The following is a 14157-nucleotide window of genomic DNA, read 5'->3' on the forward strand; positions in this document are numbered from 1 at the left end:
TATTAGGCTTTTAAAAAAAGTGAAGTTCAAACAATCTTTACATTAAGTAAAATTTGTGTATGCAGAAACTTAGTTTCTTTTCAATGCTGTATTCCCAGCCTGCTCTCATTGTTTATAAAACATAAATTTTTTTCAATGTTTTGACTGATGCTAAAACATGCAATTTGCACATTTTACACGGTTTAAAACATAATATTACTGAATATTAACAGCTAAAAAAACATTAAATATTTATTAATCTTTTATATCATAAATATATGTGTACTCATTTTTAATCTTTTATTGATAAATGAATTACATTTTTAGACCCATTAACCTAACTCCAAACCTAAACATAGCCATTTTATAATTAATATAAAAAAGATATTAAAAAAAAAATAATAGACCGAAATATGCAGGGAAATCTGTATTTTAGTAAAAAAATATGTACAGTGTAAAGAAAAAACATGACAGACAAGTGCGATCACCTTAACTTCTTGAAAAAATGTTAAAAGCAGTACCAAATATTCCAAATGACAATGCATTGCAGTCGCAGTCTTCTCTGACACAATAGTTTAATTTCTGTATTCTGTGGTGTTGGACATTTTAATAAGGATCAAATGAGAGAGTTCAGCTTTGAGAATGAAAACCAACCTGTTTGTTCCTCAGTATCTTCATGTTTGACTCTGAATACTTCTTCAATCCTCATGTCTTCACTCTCCTCTTAAATAAATGCCATCTTTATAATAGTGTGTCACGTGGATCTCAGCTTCTTCAGGTTTTTTTTTTTTCTTGTGTCTTTGGACACTTTGTCCTGTTTAAGGTTAGATTAATTAACAGAGAAATCAAATATAAACTGCATTTTTAAATGCAGAAATAATCTCTGGTTGTGTCTCAATCAGCTCTTGTTCAGTTGTCAACACACTGGTAAGGAGTCAGTCAGAGTGAGAGTTAATAGTCTTAAATGGCCTGATACAAAAACCCTAGCATTCAAATTAAGAGGACTCAAATTATATAGCCCTTAATGTTACCGTTTGTATTAGTATATACTGCTATGTACGTTACATTTAATAAATTCACGTTCATGAAAACATTTGCTATTGATTTATAAAAGTTGTCATTACAGGTGTTACATGTTCGCTGTTTTGAGCAGCAGGAGTCGTCAGTGAGCTCTGATTCGATGCAATTGACCATATGCACGAAATACTTCCTTGTTTAGCCAAGCCAGCTGAGTCATTTCTGGTCAACTGTACTGTGCCGTAATATGAGCATACTTTGTTTGTTTTATCTTCATAATCCATTCACAATCGAAGAAAAGTGTTGTTTGTCTAAGAGGACCAAACGTCCATGTATACCGTTTCAAGAATGACAAATGCCAGTTTAAAAATAATCGTGAGTAAATCGGCTAAATATGCGCGATACATTGCTATGATTGACAGTAATAATCGGACGAAATATCTGACAAGCTGATTTAAAAAAAAAAAAGAGCTTAAATGATTCAGACTAAAATCAGAGCAACAAAACTACAGCAGTAACAAGTTTGTGTTGGTTAAATATATGCTATTTAATAGATTTTACAGTACAAGATAAAACTTAAAAGTAGTTATTAAATTTTATAAAATATTTCAAATTCCTATCAATTCATATTGAGTGCATTATTTAATTATACCATAAATATTTAATGTATTTGTAGTGAACCATATATTAGTATTTAAATAATTCACCCTTGTAGGCTGTTTGTGTGTGAGCTTAATGACTTTCTGCACTTGCTATACTATATAGGCTACTTAATGGCAGTATTTATTACTACAATTTATTATACTAGTAATTTTATAATAAATCGAAAAGCAAGACGTCTTGAAAAATATAGGGAGAGGCAGCTGCATAATAAATAATCCTCTGCTGCCATCTATTGGTTATATGGGGTAATTGCATATTATTTTAGCCAAAATAGACGTTGTTTTCCATGAAAAGTCATTTTTTCCGATGCCTTTTTTATGAATGAAAAGTGAGTACTTGAAGTACATTTTATTTAACAGCTGTAGAGTTAGAAAATAATCAAGGCTTTAAAATATTGCAAGATTTTAAAAATGTGTTCATGACTATAAAGGCAAGTTAGTGATTATCAACAATATGATTAAGATGTCCTTGAAGAGAAGTATTGCTAGCTAGCTAACGTTAGCCTAAACACGTTATGATAGTGTTTAGCTGTCAGCTTTTAAATGTACAACTATGCAGATACAGAGAGTGCGGGATTGCCAGGCTCCGCATTTAAATTATATGTTGTTAAATAATATGAAATTGAATGTTCATGCCGCTAACATTGTCTATAATGTTGCAATTATAATTTTTCTCAGTTTCTGATAAGAACGAGGCACTAGATCAGTCTGTCCACCTAATATATAGCACATAGAAAATGTGCTTCAGGAAGTTTACAAGCTGGCTTATCTTTATGCGGAAGTTCTAAAGAAAGCTGCGTGCATAAGGTCAATTGATTCAGCTCCTGAGCGAATGAAACACAACGTTTCTGTTACTCGTCATGTGCACATGCTGTTTACATAAACTTCATTAATATCACTACAGTGTTACATTGGTTAAAATTCAGTACACATCTATATTTAAATCTTTAAATGAGTTTTATTTATTTAAACACCATAAAGGAATAAAAGCACACACCTTCATTAAACCGAAACACAGAAGCAGGGGTGCGGCGCAGCCTTATGACATCACATCGCCAGACCATAATAAATGTCTTGAAGCGTTTCTCCCTTGCTGAGAAAAAAAAACAAACAAAAAAACAATAGAAACCGTCACATAATTTGTAGATTCAGGAAGATTGGAAAATTGATCTTTTAATTTAAATGCAGAATGCTTTGTAAATGTATTTACAAAGAAGAAAACAAAAGAAAAAATGAGATTGTCATTATGTAATGAAAGTATAGAAAAGGTTAAGGAATTTAAATATTTGGGATTGTGGATGGGTAAAAAAAAAAAAAAAAAAAAAACATACAGAAAGGAAAGGACTCAGAATACACACCTGGAGCAGTGGGCAGCCATATTGCTATCATTGTGGCGCCTGGGGAGCAGTTGGGGGTTCGGTGCCTCAAGGGACTCACCTCAGTCATGGTATTGATGGTGGAGGGAGCACCGTACATTCACTCCCCCAACCTACAATCCCTGCCGGACCTGAGACTCAAACCCGCAACCTTCAGGTTACAAGTCCCACTCTCTAACTATTAGGCCACGGCTGCCCCGTACATTGTCCAACCCCACTCATACGGTGTTTATTTTACTTGCTTAGATCTTGAAAAGGGTCATAAATTGCCTTAAATTAATATTTAAAAACTCTGCAGATACCCTGTAAATAGATAAATATCAAGGAAGGAATTTTATGTATTGAAAATCTTCACAATAGTCACAAGGATTATTTATACAGAGAGCTGAGGCAATGAACTTATCAGTAACCAGGGCAACTAACAAGGAAATGGGTGTGGTTCAATGAGTGTCCATGACAACAAACAAGGCAGCAGAGCAGCAGGGACACAGAATTACAAACTGAAAGTCCTTGAACACAAAACACAGACCAGGATCATGACAAGCACATACTTAATCAGTGTACCCCTGAAAACTAAGCAGATTTAAAATATAATATAATAAGAAATATTTCAAATACCAGGAAGGACTGAGGTGTTAGAGAATGTTTTGGAAGATGGAAATGGAGGGTGATTTCAGTTTGTGGAAACCAAATTAATTCACAGATTGTTTTACTAAACCATATACAAAATCCCTAATTTTGTTTAGTTTTGACCCAAGATAACTTACATTGAACAAAAAATCTTCATTCAAAATGTATAAGCTTTGATGACACACCCCTGTTATTTTGTTTGAGGTCAAAAGTTCATGAAAGTATCTCAGATAAGGTGTGTCAATCAGAAAATAACAGAGTTTAAGGAAATATCTTACTTTTTATTCACTCAATCATATATTTATTAGGGACAAAACATAAAAACACAAACTGAATTATTGTAAGGTTTACAAATGTACCAAAAATGAATCAAACTTGAGACATTTAATAAGTTAAAAAAAAAAAAACTTCCCTTTCACACACGGCTCGGAGCGGTCTCCAGCATTGTCCAGTTTGCCCCCACAAATAGCATTGCTCACTAGAGCGGATTGGTATGCCTATCAACACCTCAATTGGGGCCTACTGATAAAACAAAATCTGAAAGGAGAGCAGTGAAAGAATTACAAAATAAACAATTATTATACCTGCAGATAAAGGAAACGTGGTTGTGCTGATGAACAAAGATGATTACTTATGGGAAGGTAATTAAGATAATTGAAGGTACAAGAACATTACAGACGCCCCAGAATGATATCCATAGTAGCACCCTCCAGAACCAGAAATTGAATCTCTTCGTGATGAAGGACTCCAATTTGCAGAATGATGGGTTCACATTTACGGTGAATCAGTGTCCGTGATTCTACTGGCTATGGGTTGAATTTGATAGATTGTAGTTGAGGCTTTAGTACGGAGTTGGAGCTGGCGACAGAGGGTGTCCGAGATGAAATTTCCTGCTGACCCGGAGTCGATGAGGGCTGCGACTGTAATAGAATAAGACAGGGTAGTTAACTGACCGGAGGAGTGCAGTGGCTGCGGGATCTGAATGGGTCTGATATGAATTTATATGATCGGAACAGCGAAGAGACTGATGAATGAATTTCTCTAATCCCATCGAATCATCCAGCGCAGCCAACTGTAACCGGAGAGTTGGGTCCAGACCAAACCGGTAGGTGGTGAGTAACGATCGCTCATTCCATCCGCTGGCAGCAGCTAAGATACGGAAGTGAAGTGAATAATCTTGAGTAGTCATACTTCCCTGTTTCAGATGGTATAACTGTTCTCCAGCGGATACCTCCACATCAGAGTAGAGGTCTGCATTCCCGCGGCTCTCCCATGGGAACCGACCACATTTCTTGCGGCGCGGGAATAAATTTCTAAATAAAAGCGGTTGCGGTCGGTAACCCTGGTGTAATTCCAACGGGAGCGGGCGGTAACAATATACCGTTCCCGACGTCTTTTCTGAACAGCAAATCTGCGCTTTACTCATTCTTATCGAGCCTGTAGGCTACAGCCTGCGCTCAAAACTGTTATGCACTCGCAGTGTACTGGCAGTGTTTTCTGCGTCATGCATTTTATTGGCAAGGTTTCATAGGCGCGGGAAGTGGGGGTACTGATGGTGTTTTTTCTGTGGGCAAGTGCGCAAAGCCATGATTGGAGTGCCAAAATCTTCATAAGGTTATGCTGACTGATTTTTCTTTTTTTTCCCCCCTTTGCCAAAAAACTTATACTACTGTTTTGGCAATTAAAATAGTTCAGTTTTGCATGTAATGGCAAAGTGGTTATAATTTCGTTTCTTTTTTTATAAAGTTAATTTAGAAAAAAAAAACGTTTTTTGTTCGTTAAACGTAAGCTTTTTGTTTCTTAATATAGGTGCTATATATATATATATATATATATATATATATATATATATTTTTTTTTTTTTTTTTTTTTTTTTCTCAGTGGAAACTTTTTAACCGTTATTTTTTGTCAGACATGAGATATAGATATATATATATATATATATATATATATGTGTAGAAAGCTTTAATTTAGTACTTAACGAAATAAAACAAATCGAAAACAAAAACTCTTTTATTGTGTAGCTAATCCGTAAAGATGCATTTCTCTCTAATGAGGAGATGGATGAGGACGATCTTTAACTTCATCGCTGACTCAGAAAACATTAGTTTATAAATAAATAATTTTAAATATCTCCTTGCTATTTCACAGTCATGGTAATTACTTTTGCCGGTGCTTTGTGGCAAGATTTAGCCTATTGCGTGCACTTGAACGCAGAACCCTTCCGGCTGCGCTGAAGATGCGCTCGAGCCGCTCTTGATCATATTCATTGTAGTCATGCTAACATGGTCTGGTGTTTCCACCAGCACTGCGATTTTTTTTAATCACCATTGAATGTCTAAAATATAATTTTAGCCCGCATTTGATCTATGACGGGCTGAATGCAGGGCTATAATAGGCTACGTCTTAAAAGTGGAACATGGAAATATAATGGATGTACTGCGAAAAAAAAAAAAAAAAGTTTTATATACTCTAGTATTGTTTCCTAATAGTTAAATGTGAGATTCTGGAAACGAGAATTAAATTTAGCGGGAACGGTCGGGTCGGGAAGAAAATTATTCTAAGCGGGCAGCGGGTGAACAAAGCGTGAATATATAGCGGGAGCGGGTGGGTGCGGAATAAAACCTCGCGGGAGCGGGCGGGAGCGGGACTAGAAAAGCAGTCCCGCGCAGACCTCTACATCAGAGCGGCCAAAAACTTCCTTAAAATGAGCGATGAAGGTCTGTATGGAACTGGTTGCCGGCCCGGCCTGGTGCCAAATAGTATCAGCCAATTTGAGAGCGGGTCCGGTGAGTAGAGAGGTAATAAATGCGATCTTCGACTGATCTGTGGGATATAGACCAGGTTGCATGGTAAATATTAAGGAAAATTGTAAAAGAAATCCGCTGCACTCCTCCGCCCCGCCAGAGTAGGGCGCCGGTCGGGCCATGGGACTGGAAGGTAGGGGAGCCGAAGAAGTGCTGGGTGCTGGTGGAGCTGTGGGAGGTGTTGAGGAAATGGCGGTCGAAGAAGCCAACAACACTTTGCGAAGTGAGTCCACCAGCTCTTGGAACGGATCCGGATTGCTCATGCTGATTACTGTCTTGGTCCGGGCTAACTGTTAAGGAAGCAGACCGACGAGAGAGAAAAGTGATAATAATGACAAGGTTTATTTCAGCAGAACAACATGGAAGATGATGACGTGCAGAACCGGGTAAGTATAACAGTTCAGATGATGAGTTTCCTTGTTTGTAGGTTGAAGATTGACTGTAGATATTTTCCTTTGCAGGAACGATGGGAGGAGAACTTCGGACAAGACACAGACACACTTCGTTGGTGTCCAGCTGGCAGACTTACGGCACACTCACACAGCTGACTGGAAACAGAAGATTGGATTATGACTGAAACAGAGACAAGATTACAGGTAAGTAGTATGAGGTAAGTCGCAAGGTAAAATGGACTGTGAACTCAACAGAGAAACACAATGATTCCGCTTCATGCAAACAAGCCCGGACACTGAGTGGTGTGTGACGTGTGCTTATAAGTGCTGCTGGTGATTAGTTGCAGGTGCATGTAATTAATACTCTGATGAGTGTGAAGGCTGCGTGTATGAGGTGCAAGAACCTGGCCAATCCGTGACAACAGCCTACCCTCTCCAAGAATTCATGGCACACTGGTGACAATGGGACTTTTTATCAAACAAAATAGTGGGTTAGATTCTGTGGTGGCTGACAAATACACTTATAAATATAAGTATTGTATTTTAAATTACTCAGATAGCTAGTGACATTTTTTTTAAGTATTTTTTAAAATGAACTTAAATACCAGAATTGGATTCAGATAGAACTTTATTGGCAAGTGAGTTCACACACACACACACACACACACACAAACACACACACACAAACACACACACACACACACACACACACACACACACACACACACACACACACACACACAGAGACTCTCTCTCTCTCTCTCTCTCTCTCTTTATATATACATATATATATATATATATATATATATATACAGGTCCTTCTCAAAAAATTAGCATATTGTGATAAAGTTCATTATTTTCTGTAATGTACTGATAAACATTAGACTTTCATATATTTTAGATTCATTACACACAACTGAAGTAGTTCAAGCCTTTAATTGTTTTAATATTGATGATTTTGGCATACAGCTCATGAAAACCCCAAAACATCTAAAAAAATTAGCATATCATGAAAAGGTTCTCTAAACAAGCTATTAACCTAATCATCTGAATCAACTAATTAACTCTAAACACCTGCAAAAGATTCCTGAGGCTTTTAAAAACTCCCAGCCTGGTTCATTACTCAAAACCGCAATCATGGGTAAGACTGCCGACCTGACTGCTGTCCAGAAGGCCATCATTGACACCCTCAAGCAAGAGGGTAAGACACAGAAAGAAATTTCTGAACGAATAGGCTGTTCCCAGAGTGCTGTATCAAGGCACCTCAGTGGGATGTCTGTGGGAAGGAAAAAGTGTGGCAGAAAACGCTGCACAACGAGAAGAGGTGACCGGACCCTGAGGAAGATTGTGGAGAAGGACCGATTCCAGACCTTGGGGGACCTGCGGAAGCAGTGGACTGAGTCTGGAGTAGAAACATCCAGAGCCACCGTGTGCAGGCGCCAGGTCAAGCCATTTTTGAACCAGAAACAGCGGCAGAAGCGCCTGACCTGGGCTACAGAGAAGCAGCACTGGACTGTTGATCAGTGGTCCAAAGTACTTTTTTCGGATGAAAGAAAATTTTGCATGTCATTCGGAAATCAAGGTGCCAGAGTCTGAAGGAAGACTGGGGAGAGGGAAATGCCAAAATGCCTGAAGTCCAGTGTCAAGTACCCACAGTCAGTGATGGTCTGGGGTGCCATGTCAGCTGCTGGTGTTGGTCCACTGTGTTTTATCAAGGGCAGGGTCAATGCAGCTAGCTATCAGGAGATTTTGGAGCACTTCATGCTTCCATCTGCTGAAAAGCTTTATGGAGATGAAGATTTCATTTTTCAGCACGACCTGGCACCTGCTCACAGTGCCAAAACCACTGGTAAATGGTTTACTGACCATGGTATTACTGTGCTCAATTGGTCTGCCAACTCTCCTGACCTGAACCCCATAGAGAATCTGTGGGATATTGTGAAGAGAAAGTTGAGAGACGCAAGACCAAACACTCTGGATGAGCTTAAGGCCGCTATCGAAGCATCCTGGGCCTCCATAACACCTCAGCAGTGCCACAGGCTGATTGCCTCCATGCCACGCCGCATTGAAGCAGTCATTTCTGCAAAAGGATTCCTGACCAAGTATTGAGTGCATAACTGAACATAATTATTTTAAGGTTGACTTTTTTTGTATTAAAAACACTTTTCTTTTATTGGTCGGATGAAATATGCTAATTTTTTGAGATAGGAATTTTGGGTTTTCATGAGCTGTATGCCAAAATCATCAATATTAAAACAATAAAAGGCTTGAACTACTTCAGTTGTGTAGTAATGAATCTAAAATATATGAAAGTCTAATGTTTATCAGTACATTACAGAAAATAATGAACTTTATCACAATATGCTAATTTTTTGAGAAGGACCTGTATATAGACTAGCAGTTATCAGTCTAAGAGCTAAGTTCTACTCGTGGGAGGATAGGAATGAATTTTATGCCAAAATAATATGAAACCCGTTAACACTCATTGCATGAACACTGAATAACTTGTCCATGTACGTTTTATTCATTTAATTTTCATTTTGAAATGAAATAAGCAGAAATAAGAAAATGGCTCCTTTATTCAGTTTTTCATTTATTCAGAAAACGAAAAAACAAGATTTCGGCTCGAAAATTTGGCTCGTTTTTTGGTTCCAGGGTAGAAAACGGATAAACAACTTCAAAATTAGTTTTCCATGTGGGCGGTCACGAAACGCCCCTTTACGCTGATTAGTCAACCACATCTGGACCAGTGACGCCATCCATTGTTCGTTCAACAAAATAAAAGATCATTATTCATTTTTAATATATAACAACAAACATACAAGTGCAATAACATTGAATACATCAAAATATAATATAATATAACTAAAAATAAAATAATATTAATACAATTGGACAAGCAATTAGAAAATCACAAGTACAAATAGTTACAAATTATTCAAACAATAGATTTAAGGCTTTAAAATTATTTACAGCTTGTGTCGCGTTATTTCTTGATTCTTTTAACGATTGCATACCTGGCTGTTTCTATTAAAATGAGAGTCAACAAAATGATAGTCCTCTGACTGGGCTTTCCTCTGTTCAACCTAACTTGTTTCACAGAAATATTTATTTCATAAATATTAATCTGCATCCAGCATGCTTTATTTTGCTGTATGGTTTTTAAGTATCTGCGGTACCTAGACAGCTCAAAGAAGTGTCAAGAGTAAATGCACAGCAGTCAAAAGTTTGACTTGGCTCAGCCCGCAGCCTTGTGCTTGCTGCTGCAGCAGCAGCAACAGGCCTCTCCCAGATAGTAACAGGCGCGCAGCGGCAGATAGCAGCACAAACAGGGCACCAGCAGAGACAGACCCAGCACCGCCAGCCAGGGCACGCAGGACTGCTCCTCACTGGTGTCGCAGGAGCAGGGGTGTGGATAGTCACCCTCCGCGTCGGACATGCAGTAGTACATCATGCACTCGGCACGCGGCATGCAGCTCACCTCATAAATGCACTGCTTGATGGGGTTGGTCTGGTTCCACCAGTCCTCGTGGTTGAACATCTTGCGGCAGTAGATGCAGCACGAGAGCCTTCTGCCCTTGCGCCGCTGCCGGGACGCCTTGCCCTTGCCGAGGGCTGATGGCTGCCGTGTCTCTACTGAGTCCTTGCCGCCGCCATGCCCCTCGCCATATGGGTGCTCGCTCTTTTTGCCGAGCTGAAAGCTCACGTGACCCCTGCTGTTGAAGGAAACCTGCGAAACCAGAGACATGGAAACCTGGTCAACGGAACACGAACATCAACAAACAAACACCCCAAAGTGGGTTCACATTTCTGCACTATTGTCTTCTATTGTCCTGTGGGTTTTTGTTGAAAGGCTGAGATAAGGTCTGTGTTTAACACAAGCTTCAGATATTTTCCTCTTCTACTCTAGAAAAAAATTCAAACACTTACTCTACAATCAGAAATAAAAACAGACACAAAAACAGCCAACATCAAGGCCTTCATCGGAACTGCTGGCTGTAATCCCATTGTGTTTAAAGAAAAGGCTACAACTGTAGAGTCTTGCACTTTTCTTCTAAATTTTTTTGTGTAAAATGTGTAAATGGAACTTTAGAGATTATCTACCAAATAAAACATCAACACAGTGAACAGCTGAAATTGTGAAATGTTTTAACTCCGACTTTGAGGGAAAATGCTTTTAAATGAAGACTGAAAGAGTTTTTGATGGTGTAGCTCATGTATAGCCTGAAAAATTTGTTCATTTGTAAAGCTTATAATGAAGGACAAAACATGTAAGAATCAATAACTTCCATTGGACACAGATTATTTTCTGAAATAACCCAAAAGCCAATGGAAAAAGCCTGTTGGGTTTTTGTGGAGGAAACCAGAGTGATGCAAACTTACAGTCTACAAAAATACATCATTGCAGCACTGTATTTGACTCTAAAAAAAAAAAAACTTACATTTTAGAAACTTTTTTTGTAAAGCTGCTTTGCAATGATTTGTATTGTGAAAAGCGCTATACAAATAAACTTGAATTGAACTGAAATTCCAACACACAAATGTCATGTGATGTACGTATTATATGTTGTGTGAGTGTTTGTGTGTTGTTCCTGTGGAGGCAGGAACTGCTGGCTGGCTGTAAGAGCCTCGTCGAAGGGCAAATATGCTTACCCTCCTTAGGTCTTTTAAGATTAGGATGAGTCTGTTTGTTCATCAGATTTGTAGAAATTCCATCACTGTCTCACCAATGGATCCTCTGCAGTGAATGGGTGCCGTCAGAATGAGAGTCCAAACAGCTGCTCCAGTCTATCAGTTAACGTCTTAAGAAGACAAAAGAAAAACATTGTTTTTAACTAAAAGTTAAAAGTAGGTCCGTAACCCATAATAATGCTTCCTCCAGTGAAAATATTACACATAGTTGTTTAGAGCCGTTTTGGCTTTTATCTGTGCTTGATCTGTGCAGATTTCTCTCCTGATTCAGACCAGACCACTTTTTCACTGGAGGAAGTGTTATTATGGATTATGGACTCATATTTGAGTTAAAAATCATGTTAATGATGGATTTGTTTCAGCTTTTGTCTTGTCAAGATGTTAACTGATGGACTGGAGTGGATTATTGTGATGTTTTTATCAGCTGTTTGGACTCTCATTTACATCGCCATGGAGACACGCTCATTGCAACTCTCCTGCTTCCTAGCAACAGGCGTGCGATTGGGCCGATCACGGCTGATCTACGTGGCATTTTTAGCTCTTAATCTATGAATGAATCAAACACGACCTTCCTGAAACTCCTCAATGACAGCACCTCTTTTTTTAGTATTATTTATATACTATTACATTATATATACACTGCCGATCAAAATTTTGATTTAGAAGATTTGTAATATTTAAAAAAAAAAGTATTTTAGTGTCATCAAAGTTATATTTATTTGATCCTTCAAAAATCATTCAGATCATATGATGATCAAATCATCTGCTGATTTATTATTAGCTGCCAAATTTTTTGGAAAAATGTTTTTTTTTCAGGGTTCTTGGATGAATAAGTTAAAAAAACAGCATTTATTCAAAATTTCTAACAATGTATCTATCTTTTCTATCACTTTTAATTAATTTTATTAAGTATGTGAGTATTGTGTGTGTGTGTGTGTGTGTGTGTGTGTGTACCTGGTATTCATCACGTTGGTCCCCACAAGGATAGTAATACCATTAGATTTTGACCTTATGGGGGCATTTCTTAGGTCCCCATGAGGAAACAGGCTTATAAATCATGCACAATGAGTTTTTTTGAGGAAGTAAATGTGTGCACAATCTCCTGTGAGGGCTAGGTTTAGGTGTAGGGCGATAGAAAATACAATTTGTACAGTATGAAAACCATTACGCCTATGGAATGTCCCCATAAAACATGTAAACCCAACATGTGTGTGTGTGTGTGTGTGTGTGTGTGTGTGTGCGCGTGTGCGCGTGTGCATGTGTGTGTCTCACTCACCTGTGACGAGGCATCTTCAGGAGGGTCCGTGTCGCTGTACGGTGCGCCGCCTGCAGATGAACATCACACAATTTCAGATCAAACTGCTCCAGCTGCACTATCAGAAGCATGTCTACACTCAAGACCGTGTGTGGTTTACCACAGTAAGTGAACCTTGAAGCATGGTAAAAATCACAAAAGCCATGCTGTGACGTCAGACAGCGGCTCCACGAGGCTTTCAGCATGACTCTGAGATCACACACCGCAAACATCAGTCCACAGATTCATTTAGGCCAACAGTTCTGTCTGTTTTTAATTATCAGCATCAGTTGATTAGTTTTTCTGTTTGGCCCATTAGTGTTGAGAGCAGGACTTTTATTTTGACAGCAATGAAGCAACGCACAGATTCCCAGTAAACATACACAGATCACTGATGAACTGATGCTCAGCGTTCACTACCCTTTAGTCACAATCTTAACTTAACTCTTTGGCCTCATTTACATTGCAGGTCTTGATGCCCAATTCTGATTTGATGCCTATATCCGATTTTTAGGGCTGTCCGTTTACACGTTCTTTCAGTTGTGACCCATATAAGATTCATGCGTTTACACTTGCCATACCATCTTAAACATCGCGCATGCGTTGTTGTCGTTTACCTCCTTGACACGTGCTTCCTCCTGAGAATAATACGTGATTAGCGCTGATCAAACCAGTCACAATTAACACATTTTTAAAAATATGATGCGTGATTTGTTGGACTACGCTACACCCGTTTGAAGTCGATAGAGTCAGCAAAGTTGATTATGAGAAAGATTAAAGTTTTACTCCGTCTCTTTTCTTATTAATAATTACTATATTAATAATCACAATACAGCTATTTCTTTTTTATATTTGCTATTTTAAATGAGAACAGATACAAAAACAAATTTTGTCTAGCATCAATTATGAAGCTATGATGACTTTCATTGTGGTAGTTTTCAAGCGACTGCTTACAACCCATCTTTTTCGACACTATTTGACTCATAAAAAAAAACTCTGTTCTCCTCTCTTTCTTGATCTTCCCTTTCTAGCCAGTACTCATCTAACTATGCCTGATCTATGGTATTTTTGAGCACTTCCTATGTCGATCTGCCTCCTTAGGATGAATCACTTGTTGTATTCCCAATTGTAAGTCGCTTTGGATAAAAGCATCTGCTAAATGAATAAATGTAAATGTAAATGTGGTAGAGGCGAGGTGTGTAGCACTGACTGGACAACGATAACTATCTCGACTTTACTGTACACCTCATCGATGCCAGCTGCTTACTCCTTCGGTAGGCTACCAGTGTTTCCCTTACCATTATCTTA

At 38.3% G+C, this 14157-nt stretch overlaps 1 protein-coding gene across 1 annotated transcript in view; it reads right to left on the bottom strand.

Moving 5' to 3' along the window:
- LOC141333368 (uncharacterized) overlaps positions 1-14157 on the bottom strand; it is a 153643-nt gene that overhangs the window by 18699 nt on the left and 120787 nt on the right. The window lies entirely within an intron of this gene.

The sequence above is a fragment of the Garra rufa genome, chromosome 4 (assembly GCF_049309525.1).
Source record: "Garra rufa chromosome 4, GarRuf1.0, whole genome shotgun sequence".
Classification (NCBI taxonomy): domain Eukaryota; kingdom Metazoa; phylum Chordata; class Actinopteri; order Cypriniformes; family Cyprinidae; genus Garra; species Garra rufa.